This window comes from Eptatretus burgeri, chromosome 5 (assembly GCF_056783735.1).
Source record: "Eptatretus burgeri isolate ZD-2024b chromosome 5, Ebu_testis_v1, whole genome shotgun sequence".
NCBI lineage: Eukaryota > Metazoa > Chordata > Myxini > Myxiniformes > Myxinidae > Eptatretus > Eptatretus burgeri.
The window spans coordinates 94019284-94039478 of NC_140965.1; the positions used below are offsets into that span (position 1 = coordinate 94019284).

The 20195-nt window shown below is 51.7% G+C and overlaps 1 protein-coding gene across 1 annotated transcript in view; it reads right to left on the reverse strand.

Annotated features, from left to right (window-relative positions):
• The window catches only part of LOC147026976 (zinc finger and BTB domain-containing protein 12-like), a 41046-nt gene extending 31571 nt beyond the window's left edge, over nt 1–9475 (reverse strand). The window contains exon 1 of the mRNA XM_085882923.1: nt 9318–9475. The gene's annotated coding sequence lies outside the window, so the exon portion shown is untranslated. The remainder of the gene's footprint in view (nt 1–9317) is intronic.
• Nucleotides 9476–20195: the final 10720 nt, after the last annotated feature.

The window sequence follows — 20195 nt, forward strand, 5'->3', positions numbered from 1 at the left end:
GATGGGCCTGGCATCTGCCTGGGGGATGGCCAGACGGATGCCCCTGGAGTACCGGGGGAAAGTGGACGCAGCGACGCCCTGTTCTGGCACATGCTCCCATATCTGACCTGACCTGGTATCTCCCGTGATGAGGCTGAGCCTTTGGGTCTCTCACTCTCCCACTAGAGGAAGGTTGGTGTACTTTGTCTTCTACCGTCTACTCTCCGGCATTGACCCCACTTGCTCTGTCTGCGATATTTCTCCCCTCCTCCCCCCCCCCCCATTTTTCCATATTTCCACAGGGCACTCAAGGCCCACCAGCAACCCCATTCTCATAAAACTACCAAAATCACGAATCACTGTTCACCTTCACTCTTTCATTACGCTTTTTCCCCACCTATGGAACAAACTCCCACACTTTCTTCAATCCAACTCTTCCCTGCAAGTCTTCAAAACAGCTGTTCACCACCATCTCTTATCTTTCCCCATCCAAAACCACAATCTTTTCTACCACAGTCAATCCACCCCAAACCCACCACCTTTAAATTCCTTGCTTTCCTTCCTGAAAGTCCCTGTCGTGTCCATCTTGTTTACACTGTGTACCCCACCCAATCCCTCTCCCTCCCTTCATGTCTCTGTTCCCCACTGTTTTGTCCTTCCCTCTCCCACCCCTCTCATCTCCTGCTCCCCTTGTTGTATGTTCTGTGTGTTAGCTCTCATACGAGCCTCAACATTGCATACCTGCCAACCCTACCGATTTGCGCTGTAGCCTACCGATTTTCTATAGCTCCCAACACCTACCGATTTTATTAGTCAGACATACCGCATTTGGAAATTATTATTGTAAAAAAAAATAGTTGTTTTTTTCAGTTTTGCGTTCATTTCTCACTGCGAAGATCGTATCACACGCGGCTGCTTCTACATTCTACAAAACTCGTGCCTGACCTTGATTTCTTATCTCGTCAGCGATTGGTTATTGCTTCCAAACTAAGCTTGACAAATCAAATGGGACGACGGGAAACAGCGGGCATTCATTTCCAGACAACGCGCCATTTCCATTCCTGATAAAAGACTGCAGTTAACAGAGAGGACTCATCGCTTCAGTGCACGACAACAATGCAAACACCAGAAAAGAAAAAACCACCACCACGCTGGGTCAACGAGTTTAAGCCAAGTTGGACAGCAGAGTTCAAGTGTATCAAGGCTTCGCGTAAGGTAAACTGTAAATATTGTTGTGGTTGACGAAATTCGCAAACCACCATTCAGGTCCCTTAGGTGAGATATCTCTGTAAGTATATGTGTAGTTAGTCCAAACCCGTTGTTTAGCGGGAATAAATGTCATTCATTCGGGCTGCGACCCTTTTAGATAGCCGTTTTTCTTTTACTATCTTTATTTTGGACCAGCCGCCATTACTACCACCACAACCACCACCAACCACGTCTCAACAGCCATCACACAACAACCACCAACCGCAACGCCGCTTCACACCAACAGCCATGACCCTTGCCGTCACATCTCGCTCTCGCAACCATCGCATCACCGCCATTCCCGCGCCGCTTGTGGGCACCGATCCTGGACTCGTACAGGGCGCGCACCGAGCAGCGGGTGCAAAAACACCAGCCTTTCCGAGAAATCGGATCGAAAACGATTCACGCCCACTTCTGTTCCGTCCTATCGGCGAGCGTGGGGCGATTTGGCCCCGCCTCCAGGTGCGTCGGAGTATAATCGCTATATGCAGATTCGCGAATCAAAAATCATTCACGCCCACTTTTCCTCTGTCCAATGGGGAGCCAGCCAGAGGTGAAGGGTCGAAGGTGAAGGAGCGAAGCCCTGGGGGCTATAAAGGGCCACGTTCGCTCGCCGAAAAGGCAGTCAGTCAAGGAGAGTTGAGAAGAGTGGAGAGTGGGAGAGTTGGAGAGGTGGCGGCGGCGAAGTCAGTCGAGAGGGCGCTCGTGTCAGAGTCGGGGAGCTGCGGAGAGGGGAGGCCGGTAACGCGACCGAGGTCGCGGTGGAGACGCTCGTCGCGGGACCCAAGCCAGCGAGATATCCTCATTCCCCCGAGCATCATCAACCCCCTCCTGTTTCCCCCCGCGCTGAGATAGTGTGAAAAGGGGGCCCCGTTCCCACCCCATTTCCAGGCAGTGCCAGCGAGGCCCGCGGAGTCGGGGAGCCACCGCCATTTTGCGGCTCATCACCAGACGGGTAGGCTCGACGCGGTCTCGGCCCCAGGCCCGTCTGCCCCCCTCATCGTTGAGGGTGGTCCCTTTTTCTTTTGCTTTGAGTATATGTGTTGTCGGTGGCGTCTGTGAAGTACAACTGTATAAGTGTTGCCGTGTGCTCGGTAGTCGGTAGTAGATCTGCATTGTGTTTCTCTTTTACATTTGCTTTTTGTGCAGAATTGTCGTGTCACTTTTACATTTGCTTTTTGTGCAGAATTGTCGTGTTACTTTTACATTTGCTTTTGGTGTATAATTGTATATGTGTGCTTTCCGTTTGCCGCGGAATAAATGTGCTTTATGTTGAACTGTTTCTCCCGTTTCGCTTCGTCTTTTCTTTTATTGAATCTCCATCTTACTTCACGTAAAGGGTTGGTCGTGGGCTAAAACGCCCGATAATTAATCGAACCGTCGAGGTTGACGATAACACCGCTCGGTTATCCCGATAGTATGGAACGGGTCGCTTAAAGTGGCCCGTGTCCGAAGTCGACCTGCGGCGAGGTGCGATCGCCCGGTCTACCCTCCGTGTGGGTACTTAGGTAGGTCGAATTTGGCGAGCAACCCTATCCCATGCGGGGGGCCGATTGGCACGATCGTGGTGAGGCCGAAAGGCCCACCCGTGACTAGTTCCCGGCGTTAGTCCGAGAGGGTCACGATGGGATTGTCCGTCCGGTGGGCGACGTGCCGCGATTCGAGTTACGTGGCCGTTCGCACGCCGGCGGGCGCGAATCCGCAACAATATGTTATGAAATCGGAGTGGCCAGTCATTTCATTCATAAAGATGTATCAGTGAGTTTATGTAAACTCTTGTGTACACGTAATGGGCACATACATGTGGAGCTTGGACAGTGAGTAATTTATGTAAACGTGACTGATGATCATGATGTCTTAGAAAAATAAAGATTGGTGAGTAGATCAACCATGTTAAGTTTTCTCTTTTTCACTCTAAAAAATATTGTTGCGGTCTTCGCGCCCGCCGGCGTGCGGACGGCCACGTAACTCGAATCGCGGCACGTCGCCCACCGGACGGACAATCCAGTCGTGACCCTCTCGGACTAACGCCGGGAACCAGTCACGGGTGGACCTTTCGGTCTCACCGCGATCGAGCCAATCAGCCCCCGCGTGGGATAGGGTTGCTCGCCAAATTCGAACTACCTAAGTACCCACGCGGAGGGTAGACCGGGCGATCGCACCTCGCCGCAGGTCGACTTCGGACACGGGCCACTTAAGCGACCCGTTCCGTACTATCAGAATAACCGAGCGGTGTTATCGTCGACCTCGACGGTTCGATTAATTATCGGGCGTATTCAGCCCACTACCAACCCTTTACGTGAAGCAAGATGGGGATTCAATGGAGGAAAAGACGAAGCGAAGCGGGAGAACAGTTCAACAATAAAGCACATTTATTCGCGACGAACGGAAAGCACACAAATACAATTCCACCAAATGCACACAAAAAAAGAAAACACAATTCCATTTACACAAAAAGCAAACATAAAAGTGAAAACACAGTGCAGAGCTAATACCGACTACCGAGCACACGGCAACACTTATACAATTCTACTTCACAGACGGCGCCGACAACACATACCCAAAACCAAGGAAAAGAAATCCCCCAAGAATGGGGTAGGCCTGAGGCCGAGACCGGGTCGGGCCTACCCGTCTGGTGATGAGACGCGGAGCGCGATGGCCCCGCAACCCGCGGGCCTCGTGGACAGTGCCTGGCAGGGGGTGGGAACGGGCCCCCTTGGTCGCACTATCTCAGCGCGGGGGAAACAGGAGGGGGTTGCTGATGCTCGGGGTATAGAGGATCTTTATTATATGCGACGAGCGTCTCCACCTCGGCCAGGTCGCGCTGTCGGCCTCCCTCGGGTGCAGCTTCCTGCACGACGCGAGCACCCCCTCGTCTGGTGTCGCCGCCTTTCCACAGCTCCGTCCCCTCCGTTCCGACTCCAACGCACACGACGAGCAGCTCCACCGCCCGCGAAGTCTTGACCCTCTGCTTCCGACTCTCCTCTTCTTGACTCTCCGACCGACTCTGACTGACGAACACGGTCCTTTTATCCCCCCGTAACTTCGCCTTTGACCCCCTCCCTTTGACCTTTCACCTCGCTCCCCATTGGCCCGAGAAAAAGTGGGCGTGAAGGCTTTTTGATCCACAAATTTGCATATATCGATCGTTCTGGAGGCGGGGCCAAATCGCCCCTCGCTCACCGATTGGACGGCAAAAAGTGGGCGTGTGTCGTTTTTGATCCGTTTTTGAAGCAGAAAATCCGTGATTTTGTACACGCTGTTCGACGCGCGCTCTGCACGAATCCAACACCGGTACCCACAGCGGGGCAAGAACGGTGGCGATGCTACGGTTGTGAGGTGTGCGTGAAGGTCGTGGCGGTTGTGGTGAAGCGGTGGTTGTGGTCGGTGGTTGATGTTATGGTTGTGATCATGGCGGTTGGTCCAAAATAAAGATAGTAAAAGAAAAACGGCTATCCTGAAGAGTCGCAGCACGTATAAATGACATGTATTCCCACTAGACAACGGGTTTGGGCCTAACTACACATGCACTTACCGAGATACCTCACCTAAGGGACCTGAATGGTGGTTTGCGAATTTGGTAACCACAACAATATGTTGATATATTTCAGCTAACTGTGGTCTCAAAATGCAGGCGATTGCACCATTTTGCTTCATTTTTTGGGGAAAAATTCCCGGGGGAGCATGCCCCCCGGACCCACAAGGGACGCATGCGACGCCAGCCTACCGCTTTTCCTTCAAAAAAGGTTGCCAGGTATGGTGTTGTACACACACAAAAAATTAAAAAACACAAATAATCATTTCATGACAGAAAACTGCCAAGCTTCTCCTGGCCGACCCCACAAGAAAGGTGGTATAATTTTTTTTTTTTGTATACCTTGTCGAGGCTCGTATGAGAGCTAACACACAACTCACAGCAAGGGGGCATGAGACTCTGATTGAGTCAGAATTGCGGCCATTAGAAAAGAAGAAGAAGAATCTGACATGAGAATTGTCACGTGTATGGCCACACATCAGCCACTCTCACAACAACTACAGCTGAACCAATTTACAGCAACTGCAGCTGAACCGATTTACAGCGACTGCAGCTGAACCGCCTCAACAGCAACTGCAGCTGAACCGCTTTAACAGCAACTGCAGCTGAATCACTTTAACAGGAACTGCAGCTGAACCACTTTAACAACTGCAGCTGAACCGCTTTAACAACTGCAGCTGAACCGCCTCAACAACAACTGCAGCTGAACCACTTTAACAACTGCAGCTGAACCACTTTAACAACTGCAGCTGAACCACTTTAACAACTGCAGCTGAACCGCTTTAACAACTGCGGCTGAACCACCTCAACAACAACTGCAGCTTAACCGCTTTAATAACTGCAGCTGAACCGCTTTAACAGCAACTGCAGCTGAATCACTTTAACGGCAACTGCAGCTGAACCACTTTAACAGCAACTGCAGCTGAACCACTTTAACAGCAACTGCAGCTGAACCACTTTAACAGGAACTGCAGCTGAACCACTTTAACAACTGCAGCTGAACCACTTTAACAACTGCAGCTGAACCACTTTAACAACTGCAGCTGAACCGCTTTAACAACTGCAGCTGAACCGCCTCAACAACAACTGCAGCTGAACCACTTTAACAACTGCAGCTGAACCACTTTAACAACTGCAGCTGAACCACTTTAACAACTGCAGCTGAACCGCTTTAACAACTGCGGCTGAACCACCTCAACAACAACTGCAGCTTAACCGCTTTAATAACTGCAGCTGAACCGCTTTAACAGCAACTGCAGCTGAATCACTTTAACGGCAACTGCAGCTGAACCACTTTAACAGCAACTGCAGCTGAACCACTTTAACAGCAACTGCAGCTGAACCACTTTAACAGGAACTGCAGCTGAACCACTTTAACAACTGCAGCTGAACCACTTTAACAACTGCAGCTGAACCACTTTAACAACTGCGGCTGAACTGCCTCAACAACAACTGCAGCTTAACCGCTTTAATAACTGCAGCTGAACCACTTTAACAGCAACTGCAGCTGAATCACTTTAACGGCAACTGCAGCTGAACCACTTTAACAGCAACTGCAGCTGAACCACTTTAACAGCAACTGCAGCTGAACCACTTTAACAGAAACTGCAGCTGAACCACTTTAACAGCAACTGCAGCTGAACCACCATAACAGCAACTGCAGCTGAACCGCCTTTACAGCAACTGCAGCTGAACCACTTTAACAACACCTACAACTGAACCGATTTACAGAAACTGCAGCTGAACCACTGTAATAGCAACTGCAGCTGGCATGGAGACCGAACACGCTCGAGAGTAACTCTACAAATGACCGCAGTGTGGTTGCAAAATTCACCAGAGTGAAGAATGTGTTTTACATTCCCGAACAGATCGAAACCACGTCGGTTAATGGGGTAATCAACCCAATTCAATTCCCCAGGGGTTGTCAATTGAACCATAATGGTTTGTGTGGGAAAGACGGCATTCAGACACACACATCGGCATTTGAATGAATGAATAAATGAATAGCTAGTAAATATTGGGACATACAGGATGGAAAAAATAAATAAACGGAAATCTCACACATCAGATGAACATGCAACACAAAGAGCAGAAGCAAGAAGCAATTACAACAATATAATTAATTTATAATCAAATTACTCCCCATAGCACCAGCACAAACCACTGACACATGTACTCACCTGTATGGGAACCTGGCAAGTGAGAAACTCTGCCTTGTGGTCAATCATGAGCCTGCCCACCAAAAAGGCTCTGCCATCCTTCTTCCTTCCTCATGGGAGGACAAAAGGGCCATTCCCAGCCTAAGTGTCTGTCCATCCTTTGCAATCCTCAATCAACTGGCCCTGCCTGCTTCTAAAACATGAAACACAATAACTTAACCCATAGACAGAGTCCTCAATCCATCGACAGGGCTGCTAGGATAGCCAATAGAGGTATGCACATTCGCCTCTCAGCTGTGTAGCGTGCTTTTAAAAGCCTGGTGTCGGCTTAGTGGTGAGCGTGGCTGGCTTGGGATCTTCAGGTTCTGAGTTCGAGCCTCGTTTTCCGCTGAATTAACATCAGGTGGAGTTGACTCAGCCTGTCATCCTTCTGAGGCTGGCAAAATGAGTACCGGTGGAATGGTATCGGGGCACAGCATCAACAGCATAGTCGTGCCCCAACAAAATGATAGCTACTCCTCTCCACCCCTCCCATAAACATAGCAGTATAAGTTGGTTGTGCCTATTACTTCATGTTGCCATAACATCTAGAGCATGTTGTTATAGGTATCTCTCAAAGCCTTGTGTTTGTTTGTTTTTTTTAACAAATTTGTCTTCCTGAGAATAATTATTCAAATCACAGAACTTATCAATAGGAATGTTCTGTTCCCTCCCCTTCAAAGGCACACTCAGTTTGTGGTGACAGAGGTACAAGAAATTCCACAAATACACATTCCACTGGAGTACATGACAGAGACAAACAAGTTGTGTGATAAAACAAAAGGAACTGTTTGGGTAGCTGGGAAAATGGTGTTTCCTCCTCTCTTCCTCTTCAACTCTCCTCCATTCCTTGTTGTGTCCGACTGGTGTAAGTCATCACCTTTTATCCCTCGAACATCATGATTTTTCCCCATGAGCCTCGATTTTACATCAACAGTAAATAAATAAGTAGTTGGCATTCGTAAATCAGTCTAAGCTTTGATTGGCAACAGTTCCTGAACTCAACCCTTGACTCAGTCATGATGCAGGGAAACAACTAACTAGGTTCAAATCCCATGTACCATACAAACTTCTTTGTGACGTCATTGGAAAGTCATGTTTGCTAATGTCTGTGTAATTCGTGTAAAAGTACATTGATGGTGCTTCCTGCCATTGCCTTGCATGTGAAGCACCAGGGTGGCAGTTTATCGCTTGGTTGGGATTACGTACTTCGGTTAAGCATCTCGAAGAGGAGTTAGCATACCTCTTAGGCTTTCCTGCCAGTGCCAGCCCAGGCCATTGTCTACCAATGGCTTTGTAAGTCCACTGACATCTTTCTCCTGCACGTGACACATGTACAAGCTCCTCCAGTCCACGAGTCCTATCAAAGTTTAAAAGACTAGTGCGTGCCAGTACGTGCGTGGCCGTACGTGCAAAAAAAAAAAATGACGTCAATTGTGTGACGTCATAGCAATTGTGATGTCATAGCACCGTGTCTCTCATTGGTTTGGTAAATAAATGGCCATAACTTGGGAAACACTTGGGAAACAGCTGAAACAGATGATGAACGATATCAAACCTTCAAAAGGCACATACTCAGGTCCCCAGCGTCAATTGTGACGTCATATCAAACGAAGAAGAATTGTGATGTCAATTGTGATGTCATAGCACCGTGTCCTGTCATTGGTTTGGTAAATAAATGGCCATAACTTGGGAACCACTTGTCCGATTAATATCAAACCTTGAAAAGGCACATCCACAGAGCCCCAGCAATATACCTGGCAAGTTTCAATTAGATCGGACAAGTGGTTGGCGAGAAACAGCGGTCACAGACAGACAGACACAGAGATTGCTGGAATTATAGATAGATAATAATCAAATATATCGAACAACAGGGGTGTGTTCAGTTACCAAGGTTCTTGTAGAGCGCTCACCAAGTGGCTTAAGCACTCAAGGTTGGCTTAAGCACTGATAAGGAAAGGTTGGCTCGGCAAGCTAGATGCTTGGTCACTGAACACACGGACTGTTTCGTGCGTCAGGGAGACAAAGCAAACCAAGAAAGCTACAAAGTACCAAAGTACCAAAGAAACAGGTCGAGAGACCCCGAAGACACGGCACGAATTGCCATAACTCAGCAGCAGGTTCATGTGGGATGGATGGGATGCCAAACCGCCTTGATTGTGGTGGTGGAGGACTGGTGGTTGAAGAGGGTCCTCTTAATGGTTGAGATTATATTTACGTGGAGAGACCGTTTAAAGACCCTCAGTGACCGATCGAATGAAACACTTCGCACAGTGGACGTGGGACAGACGAGTAAACAGACATTGGGGAAATTTGATGAATGGGGGTGGTGGTGGTGGGGTGGTGCACTACCTTACCGGCTCCTCCACCCTCACGCAGAGAGATGATCTTACGGACACGGTGCGCAGTGCAGTGTCACGGACAATTCGCGCTCATAAGACAGCACGACACCAATACAGTGCGAAGTACAGTACAGAAAACAACGATGGTACGGATGACGCACGCGCACTCGCCTCGAACTCCTCCCACCCACCACGTGTGCGAGGAGACCCGGGGGGATCGGGGCCAGCAAGCAATCCCGGGGGAGGGGAGGGGGCCAGTAAGTAATCCCGGGGAGGGGAGGGGGCCAGTAAGCAATCCCGGGGAGGGGAGGGGGCCAGTAAGCAATCCCGGGGAGGGAGGGGGCCAGTAAGCAATCCGGGGGGGGGGGAGGGGGCCAGTAAGTAATCCCGGGGAGGGAGGGGGCCAGTAAGTAATCCCGGGGGAGGGAGGGGGCCAGTAAGTAATCCCGGGGAGGGAGGGGGCCAGTAAGTAATCCCGGGGAGGGGAGGGGGCCAGTAAGCAATCCCGGGGAGGGGAGGGGGCCAGTAAGTAATCCCGGGGAGGGGAGGGGGCCAGTAAGTAATCCCGGGGGAGGGGAGGGGGCCAGTAAGTAATCCCGGGGGAGGGGAGGGGGCCAGTAAGTAATCCCGGGGGAGGGAGGGGGCCAGTAAGCAATCCCGGTGGAGGGGAGGGGGCCAGTAAGCAATCCCGGGGAGGGGAGGGGGCCAGTAAGCAATCCTGGGGGAGGGGAGGGGGCCAGTAAGCAATCCTGGGGGAGGGGAGGGGGCCAGTAAGCAATCCCGGGGGAGGGGAGGGGGCCAGTAAGTAATCCCGGGAGAGGGGAGGGGCCAGTAAGCAATCCCGGGAGAGGGGAGGGGGCCAGTAAGCAATCCCGGGGGAGGGGAGGGGGCCAGTAAGCAATCCCGGGGGAGGGGAGGGGGCCAGTAAGCAATCCCGGTGTCCATGATACACGTAGCGCTTCCATAACCGGCGCTCGCGCAACAACACACCTTGGCATCATCCGGTCTTCACCGTTTGTCCACTTCACGACACTTTGATCCACAAGTCGATGTTCCCATGTAATCCTCCAGCCAATCAGCTGTCCGGTTATGGATCGTTCTCATTTTCATGATATTTTCATGATTTTCTCACTGCGATCTTGGCGTTCGCATTCATAACACCCACAGGCCAATCAGGGTCCAAACTTACTACTGTAGTACGACGACCAGTCTCTACTGCAACTGGATATGGTGCTGGATAAGATATGGTGCAGAAACTGATACTGGATATGGTGCTGAATGTGGTGCTGGATCTGGTCCTGGTTATGGTACTGCATCTGGTGCTGAATCTGGTGCTGAATCTGGTACTGGATCTGGTACTGAATCTGGTCCTGGATATGGTACTGAATCTGGTGCTGAATCTGGTACCGGATCGGTGCTGAATCTGGTGCTGGAAATGGTGCTGAATCTGGTACTAGATATGGTGCTGAATATGGTACTGGATCGGTGCTGAATCTGGTGCTGGAATTGGTGCTGAATATGGTACTAGATATGGTGCTGAATCTGGTGCTGGAAGTGGTGCTGAATCTGGTACTAGATATGGTGCTGAATCTGGTACTACATATGGTGCTGAATCTGGTACTGAATCTGGTACTGAATCTGGTGATGAATCTGGTACTAGATATGGTGCTGAATCTGGTACTGGATCGGTGCTGAATCTGGTGCTGGAAATGCTGCTGGATAAGATATGGTGCTGTATCTGGTCCTGGATATGGTGCTGAACCCGATCCTGGATATGGTGCTGAATCTACTACTGGATATGGTGTTGCATCTGGTACTGGATATGGTGTTGAATCTGGTACTGGATCGGTGCTGAATCTGGTACTGAATCTGGTCCTGGATCTGGTACTAGATATGGTGCTGAATCTGGTGCTGGAAATGGTGCTGAATCTGGTAATATATGGTGCTGAATCTGGTACTGAATCTGGTACTGAATCTGGTACTAGATGTGGTGCTGAATCTGGTACTGGAAATGGTGCTGAATCTTGTACTAGATATGGTGCTGAATCTGGTACTGGATCGGTGCTGAATCTGGTGCTGGGAATGGTGCTGAATCTGGTACTAGATGTGGTGCTGAATCTGGTGCTGGAAATGGTGCTGAATCTGGTTCTAGATATGGTGCTGAATGTGGTACTGGATCGGTGCTGAATCTGGTGCTGGATCTCGTCCTTTACCGTTGGCTGGTTGGGTGGTCCTTCAACAGCTGTGTGAACAGGGATTCTCCTTAACAGTCAAGTGAATGTACTGGAGACCCTAATGGACCAAGGCTCAGCAACTTTTTTTCTTTCCTGAAAATACCAGAAATTGTGGAAACAATGACAATTGTGCCATTGTGACCGATGACCAATCCCAGGTGTCAGTGCTGCACTCTCTGGTGTGTTCAGTCAGGCTGAGTGGAGCTTACCGACATGACATTTTATCCGTCCAAAAAGGACAGAAGTCTGTGAAAAATCGACGAAACGCACTGAAACTTGAACCTGTTCTGTAACTCATCATAATAAAGTCACGTACCAAGTTTCAGTTGAATATGTTAAAGAGTCTGGGGAGAAAAAAGGATGAAAAAAAAACCCACAGGTGGGACGGAGGGACGACAGCAAACCTCTAGTCCCCTCTGGTGAAACCGTTAGAGAACGAATAATGTGTTTTGTCTGATGATCAAAAATTTTCCCAGGGAACCTCACCCTCCGCCCCCTCCCCCTCCCTATTTGCATTAAATATTACATTGTGGGGACATATTTATATTTCACTGCACTGACTCAATACATAACAGGGGCAAATACCTCTGAAAACTTCATTGGTTGTGTCGTTTGAATCCGCTACTGTGGCCATTTTAGCCTGTCGTGTTGCGAACGCTGGCTCAAAAAGAGCTCCACGTTCTTCTTCTTCCTTCTTCCTTCTTCCTTCTTCCTTCTTCCGGTGAAGACAAAACTTTTAGGACTCGGCTCTTTTATATTGTTGCAGATTCGCGCCCGCCGGCGTGCGGACGGCCACGTAACTCGAATCGCGGAACGTCGCCCACCGGACGGACAATCCAGTCGTGACCCTCTCGGACTAACGCCGGGAACTAGTCACGGGTGGACCTTTCGGTCTCACCACGATCGTGCCAATCGGCCCCCACGTGGGATAGGGTTGCTCGCCAAATTCGACCTACCTAAGTACCCACACGGAGGGTAGACCGGGCGATCGCACCTCGCCGCAGGTCGACTTTGGACACAGGCCACTTTAAGCGACCCGTTCCGTACTATCGGGATAACCGAGCGGTGTTATTCGTCGGCCTCGACGGTTCGATTAATTATCGGGCATTTTAGCCCACGACCAACCCTTTACGTGAAGCAAGATGGAGATTCAATGGAAGAAAAGACGAAGCGAAGCGGGAAAACAGTTCAACAATAAGCACATTTATTTCACGATGAACGGAAAGCACACATATACAATTACACCAAAAGCAAATGTAATAGAAGAAGAAACACAATATTACACAAAAAGCAAATGCAACAATGCAGATCTAACCGACTACCGGGCACACGGCAACACTTATACAATTTTACTTCACAGACGGCGCCGACAACACATATTCCCAAAGCAAAAGAAAAGAACCACCCTCAAGGATGAGGCGGGCCTGGGGCCGAGACCGGGTCGGGCCTACCCGTCTGATGATGAGACGCGAAGTGGCGGGGGTGCCTCAACTCCGCGGGCCTCGCGGACAGTGTCTGGTAGGGGGTGGGAAAGGGGCCCCCTTTGTCGCACTATCTCAGCGCGGGGGGGGAAACAGGAGGGGGTTGCTGATGCTCGGGGGAAGGAGGATATCACCCTGTCTCGGGTCCCGCGGCGAGCGTCTCCTCCTCGACCTCGGTCGCGTTGCTGGCCTCTCCCTCTGCAGCTCCCGGCACCGACGCGAGCACCCCCTCGTCCGCCTTCGCCGCCACCACCTCTCCACAGCTCCGTCTACTCGCCCTCTCCGTCTCCTCTCTTGGCTCGTCCCAACTCTTCACTCTTGACTTTTCCCACTTCTTTCCAGCTCCACCGACGACTCTCTTGAACTCCGCACAACTCCTGTCTTTACTGACGAACGCAGCCGTTTATATAAGCCCCGTGGCTTCGCTCTTTCACCCTTGACCCTTTGCCTCCGACCCTTCACCTCTAACTGGCTCCCCATTGGACCGAGGAAAAGTGGGCGTGAATGCTTTTTGATCCATGAATTTGCATATCGCGACCTCACTCCAACGCCCTGGAGGCGGGGCCAAATCGCCCACGCTCTCCGATTGGACGGAACAAAAGTGGGCGTGAGTCGTTTTTGATCCGTTTTCTGCGGAAAGTCCGTGATGTTTTTGAATACGCTGCTCGGTGCGCGCCCCGCACGAGTCCAGCATCGGCGCCCACAAGTGGCGTGGGAATGACGGTGATGCGATGGTGGCGAGTTGTGACGGTAAGGGTCGTGGCTGTTGTTGTGAAGCGGCGTTGTGGTTGGTGGTTGTTGTTGTGAAGCGGCGTTGTGGTTGGTGGTTGTTGTTGTGAAGCGGCGTTGTGGTTGGTGGTTGTTGTTGTGAAGCGGCGTTGTGGTTGGTGGTGGTAGTAATGGCGGCTGGTCCAAAATAAAGATAGTAAAAGAAAAACGGCTATCCTGAAGAGTCGCAGCCCGAGTGAATGACATTTATTCCCTCTAGACAACGGGTTTGGGCCTAACTACACATATACTTACCGAGATATCTCACCTAAGGGACCTGAATGGTGGTTTGTGAATTTCGTCAACGACAACACTACCCCCTCCCCTTTTTACAGACTCGTCCCGAGTCGTCAAATTTTCGTGTGCCATCATGTGTAGTTTTCCCCTAGTACATTTTACCTACGGATCCCTGAGTGCGACATTCATGGTATTCGTGTCCCCAAAATAAATAACCTAAGGGCTGAGTAACTACCTAAACAAACTCACTCACACGGACGACTTAAATAAAATTGCCGGCGCTAAGACAAACATGCCGGGGGCGCACTCATATTTACAGTACATCTTAACCTTAACTTACAAATTTTACACTAAACCATGGCCCAGGATCAATGAACTCTGCAAAAAGAAAGCAGTTAGCAGGGAGCCAGGCTGCTCGCATGCAGTCTCTGGCTCAAACAATGCAGGTGACAGGGAACGTGGCCGTCTGCTCACACGCAGTCCAAGGCCTTCCCTTTTGAACTGAACGCAGTGAACCACAACGGTGCATGGGCTGCACAAATGCAGTCTCCGTGCCAGCTCAAGTGGCACACGCAATGAACACAACGAATGGATGGATGAATGGTTTGAACTGAACGCAGTGAACCACAACGGTGCATGGGCTGCACAAACGCAGTTTCCGTGTTGTAGCTGCCAACAGGGCAGTTCTTGCAGCTTGCAAACTGTTGCTTTCTGATCCTGGCACACATGGAAATGAACAGGGGGGGCAAAGCAAAAATTGAACGGGGGCTGGTGAGCAGGGGCAGTTGGCATGGCATGGCAAAGGCAGCAGGCAAACACAGCCCGCAGAAGAAGGCCGCTGCAGGCAAACACAGCCGGCAGATGAACTGGCCGGCACAGGCCTTGAAGAAAAACAGCCAGCAGATGAAGTGGCCGGCACAGGCCTTGAAGCAAAACACGGCCAGCCGATGGCACAGGCCTTGCAGCAAAACAACAGCTGCCGATGAAGTTGGCCGGCCTCCGCCTTGAAGCAAAACACGGCCAGCCGATGAAGTTGGCCAGCCTTTGCCGTTCAGTGGAGGTTGGTGGAGGGAGTGTGGTGGTGCTGGCCACTTGGAAGGCGGGCTCGGACCTACCTACCTGTCTCCCTCCCACCTATCGCCTTTGCCTGTCACTGTACATACCCACTCCCTTAATTTGTCAAACCCCAATTTAGCCCCAACTTATTTTTTTATTTTTACTTCCCCACGATAAATCGTCCCCTAACCCCCTTTACTGTCCTTGTTCGGCTAACCTATCCTGTCACCTAGCCTACTCCCAACCCCTACGTTCCCTTCCCGGAGAGGAGTAAGGGAGAGCTAACGTCCTGTGTCGAGGCCCAACGAAGCCCCAGGATGGCCTCCCCAGAGTTCAGCGATCTATAACCAAAGTGGGTCCAGCGGCCCACAACGAGAGCGAGGGGATGGATGGTGCGGAGGGGTACATCTCCTAATCTACCCTATCCATTAACTGTTAAACTACCCCGGGGCTTTCAACAAGCGCCTCGCGCTTAAACTATTGGTTCTAACAACCCAGATTCCCGTCGCCTGTGTTGGTGTCCCCACAATTTCGGGCCTCGCCCCCCAATTTTCTCCCCGTGCCCTCACACGGTCTCATGGCTGGGACACGTGGCTCCCTTTGGCAGGCACGACCCTCTGCCGAATCTCCCGCTATGGCACCCCCGGGCACTACACTGCCTCCGAGCCTACCAGCTCCCTAAACACCGGGCAGTGCCCCCCATGGCACCTCCCCTGAAACGCACACGTGGCAGGCTGGCTTCCCAGGCCCCTTTCCGAGGGTCACCCGTGCCCACAACACTGCCCACGCGGCTAATGGCGCCCCGGGCACCCGCACCAAGCAGGCGCACCCGTGCCCACTACGCTATCCCGGCCCCCCATGGGCCCTTGGCCTACCGCGGCCGACTAGCCTGGTGCCCGGGGTACCCACTCAGCGATACTCACCTTTCGCAGCCACGCTCCCAGCCCGTCAACAGGGCTCCTGCACCCCTCCAAACGGGTTTCGAGCATACACTCCCACCAACAACAAAACGACTTCCATTTTTCAATTTGACTAACCCCCTAACTCACTCTACACTGACCCCGGGGTCCCTTGGGCGGGAGTCACTCCTCCCCCCAATCACTCATCGCACCATGCATTCCCCATTCACTCCACACACACAGACCCGCTGGCCTCACTCATTCAACATGTCTCCACCTCATAACTCACCAACAACTCTTCAACACACACACCACTGAACTCTGCCATCCTTCTAACTACCTCCCCTAACTAACTCGTGCTCCCACGTCGTCCCTTAAACTACAGCACGTTCCATTTAACGCTACGTAGCTAAACTACGTCAACTCTACACATTCACTGTCTGTCACTGTCTCCAAATCATAAAAATCATTTTATTTCCCAACCTAAATCTGGCTACAATCCCTCTAACTAATCCATTCCACGGGCCCCATGAGGACTTACCCCTGCCCCATGGAGCCGGTCTAGCTAAGCTAACCCTTCCCCCTGGCACCCTGCCCTACTCACCAAACTCTCTTCCCATGGTATTCAAGGCCATCTCCACTCATGGCTCGCAGACTTCCTCTCCTGTCGCAGTCAACGTGTGGCCCTAAATGGAGTTCTTTCATCCCCTCTTCCTGTGCAGGCTGGAGTTCCTCAAGGTAGCGTTCTGGGCCCTGTTCTTTTTCTGGTTTTCATCAATGATCTCTCGGACTCTCTGGAAAATCCTCTATTTCTCTTTGCCGATGACTCCACCCTCTGCCGTACCATCTGTCATCCCTCAGACCGGCAAGCAGCAGCTTCTTCGCTCACTGCAGATCTGGATAAAATCACAAACTGGTCCAACACGTGGAACATGTCTTTCAATCCACACAAATCTCACACTCTCACTATGTCTCTTCGAAAGGACCGTTTACAAAACCCTCCCCCCCCATCCACTTTCTCAACAATCCTCTGGAAGAAGTCTTTTCTTTCAAGCTTCTGGGTCTCACTATCTGCCATGACCTTTCCTGGGAAAGTCACATTTCCAACCTCGCCTCAAAAGCCAGTCGCCGACTGGGAATCCTCCGTCGTGCAAAGTCCTTCCTCGGCCCTCTTGAGCTCCTAACTACTTACAAAGCTTTTGTCCGTAGCCTGATGGAGTACTGCTCTCCCCTCTGGGCTGGTGCTCCTGCCTCCCACCTTTCTCGACTTCACGCTGTCGAAACCAGGGCTTTTAAGATCATTGGCATCTCCCGCAATGAAGCTGAGTCTTTGGGCCTCTCACTCAATCACCGCAGGTTGGTCGGTGGTCTTTCTGTCTTCTACCGACTCCTCTCCAGCCTTGCCCCCCTGCTCTCTCTGCGATTTGTCCCAACCACATTTCCACAGGGCGCTCAAGGTCCGCCAACAACCCCCTTCTGGTAAAACTACCAAAATCACGAATCACTGCTCATCTTCACTCTTTCATTCCTCTTTTTTCCCGCCTTTGGAATAAACTTCCTCACTCTATTCTTTCCCATTCTTCCCTCCAGGCTTTCAAAACAGCTGTTCACCACCACCTCTTATCTTCCCCCATCCAAATCCTCGATCTTTTCTACCCCGATAATCCACCCAAGCCCACTTCCTTCAATTCTCCTGCTTTCCTTCCTGAAAGTCCCTGTAATGTCCATCTTCTCCTCGCCATGTTCCCCGTCCCATCCCCATCCCTCTCCCTTCCACAGTTCACCTGTGTCTGTTCCCCAATGTTTTGTCCCTTCCACTCCCACCCCTCTTGTCTCATGCCTCCTTGCTGTGAGTTGTGTGTTCGCTCTCATACGAGCCTCGACCAAGGTATACAAAAAAAAAAAAAAAAAAAAAAAAAAAAAAAAAACCCTTCCCCCTAACTAGTTTCCATCCTGTGCCCTGGGTCAAGGGGGTCTTCCACCCCTTGCCCAGGAATCCTGTGCACCCGAAAGTGAGGCTTGTTTATTTTTTTTTTCCCATGCGCAGCACCAGCGCGGCAACTCGCGCACTTTGCACCTGCCCGTGACGTCATGCAGCTGCACGTGTTCCTCGTCCCTCCTTGGACGGTACCATCCGGCAGGGATACCCCTGCTGCCGGATTCCAACCCCACGTGCAGCCATGATGTCAGCGTGCGCATAAAAAAAACACAAGCCCCACGTCTCGAGGGGTTCCCCACGCGAACACATGTGCTTTGCCCGTTGGAGCTTAACACACACGATCGCGTGGAGAACCCATCCGGTCCAAATCCGTAATCCTGCCTAAACTTTGTCCGTCCGCGGGATCGGAAAATCCACCGCTGGCGTTTCCGGACCGGGACTTCACTCTGCCAAGCGAGCACGTGGGGGCCTCGTGCGTTGCACAGCACGGACCTCGTGCTCACTGCTGGGTGAACCCGGCACGGTCCCCGAAACAACTACAGCCGCTACCCGGCTTTCTTTCCTCACATGTCGCCGTCGTCGCCATTCGACCCACGCACTCCCGCGTGTTACGACGCTCACACTCCACACCATTACATTCACACCGGGAGACGCGGCTGCGTGCTCCCGCATGCCCACCGACATCTCCCTCACATACCGCTCTCTCACACACACGGTCTCCCTTGCATAAACCATACCACTCACACGTGGTGCTCCATACTCTCGCGGCCTTCCACTCACTCGTGCCTCACTCATACACCGTTCCTCACTCACACACGCGGGGGCACTCAACCGCGGTGCCTCATCCACACTGGCCGTTTCATCCTCACACACGGCCTCTTCCACACACGGTGCCTCATCCACACACGGCGTGCTGGGAAGCACGTACTCCGGCACCATCGCCACCACACCACTCACACACGGGGTCGCTTCCACACATGGGGACGCACTCACACCTTGCACCACACACACAGGGACAACCACACTGGGGATTCGTGTCCCCACAAGGGTCTCCGGGGCCTCTATACCCCCCAAGCTTTCCGTGCACTCGTTCGCAGCACTCCTCCTCCCAACCTCGCAAAGCACGACCGAACTCACCTGGTCGTGACTCGCCTCAAGGGGGCATACTCCCTCCCCTCGTTCCTGGAGGAGGCCATCCAGCTGCTCGCACTGGGTCTCCACCCAGTCCACCAGCTCACCCCCATTGTTCTCCACTACCTCCGTGTGTGTGTGTGCGTCACTTACCCCGTCTTCATCGTGTAGTCTTCCCTCTATCATTCCCATCTCCCGTGTCTCTGCCAACTCTTCACCCTTTACCTCCCTTGTCTCCACTATTTTTATTTCCTTTGTCGTCACCTCGTGTCTCGTCTCACACGTTTTGGTCTCCCCATTTAATTTTTCCCTTTCGGTCACCGTCGCACCCCCTCCCAGTTCGTTCGCTCCGACACGTGGAGTCGCCATTTTAAGCTCCCTGCTAACGGCCTTCATGCCCGCCTGCAGGCATCGGCCCATGTTCTGCGTCTCATCCCGCAGCTCTTTCATTTCCTCCTTCATGTTTGCTTCCATTCCGTTTATTTGCTTGTTCATTTCGTTTCTCATTTCATTTGTGTTTGTATCCATCTTTTCGTTTATTTGTTGTGTATTCGCATCCATCTTTTCGTTCATGTTCGCATTTATCTTTTCGTTCATGCCTTTCATTTCATTTGTCATTGCCGCCAGCATGGCGCATAGCTGGGCCATGTCGGGTGCGCTTGGGTGAGCCGTTTCGGCAAGGGTTGGGGAAGGGTTTTGGTGGAGAGGGGGAGGGGAGGTGTCATACACCGCGGCCGCTGCCGCACCTATTTCGGGCTCTGGGTTCAGTTGGGCAAGTTCGTTTTCCTGTACAACCAACATTTCCTGCACGGGGATTTCATCCTGAGCCATGGATTCTACACATTCTACATCCATTTCTAATACCCCCGGCTCCCGCTCGCCTTGAGACGCCATCTTGCTTCTCTTAAAGGGTTAATTAAGCTCGCTCGCAATTTGGAGGGAATCGGGGGTCGCTCCTCTCACCCCTGGACCAATTCCGGTGAATTTAATTGGAGACAGGAGAGCCCGTTTTCCCGTTCTCCGATACCAGTGCCGCGAGGAGGGCGATGAGTTTGTATCGCACGACCTGACACCAGTGTTGCAGATTCGCGCCCGCCGGCGTGCGGACGGCCACGTAACTCGAATCGCGGCACGTCGCCCACCGGACG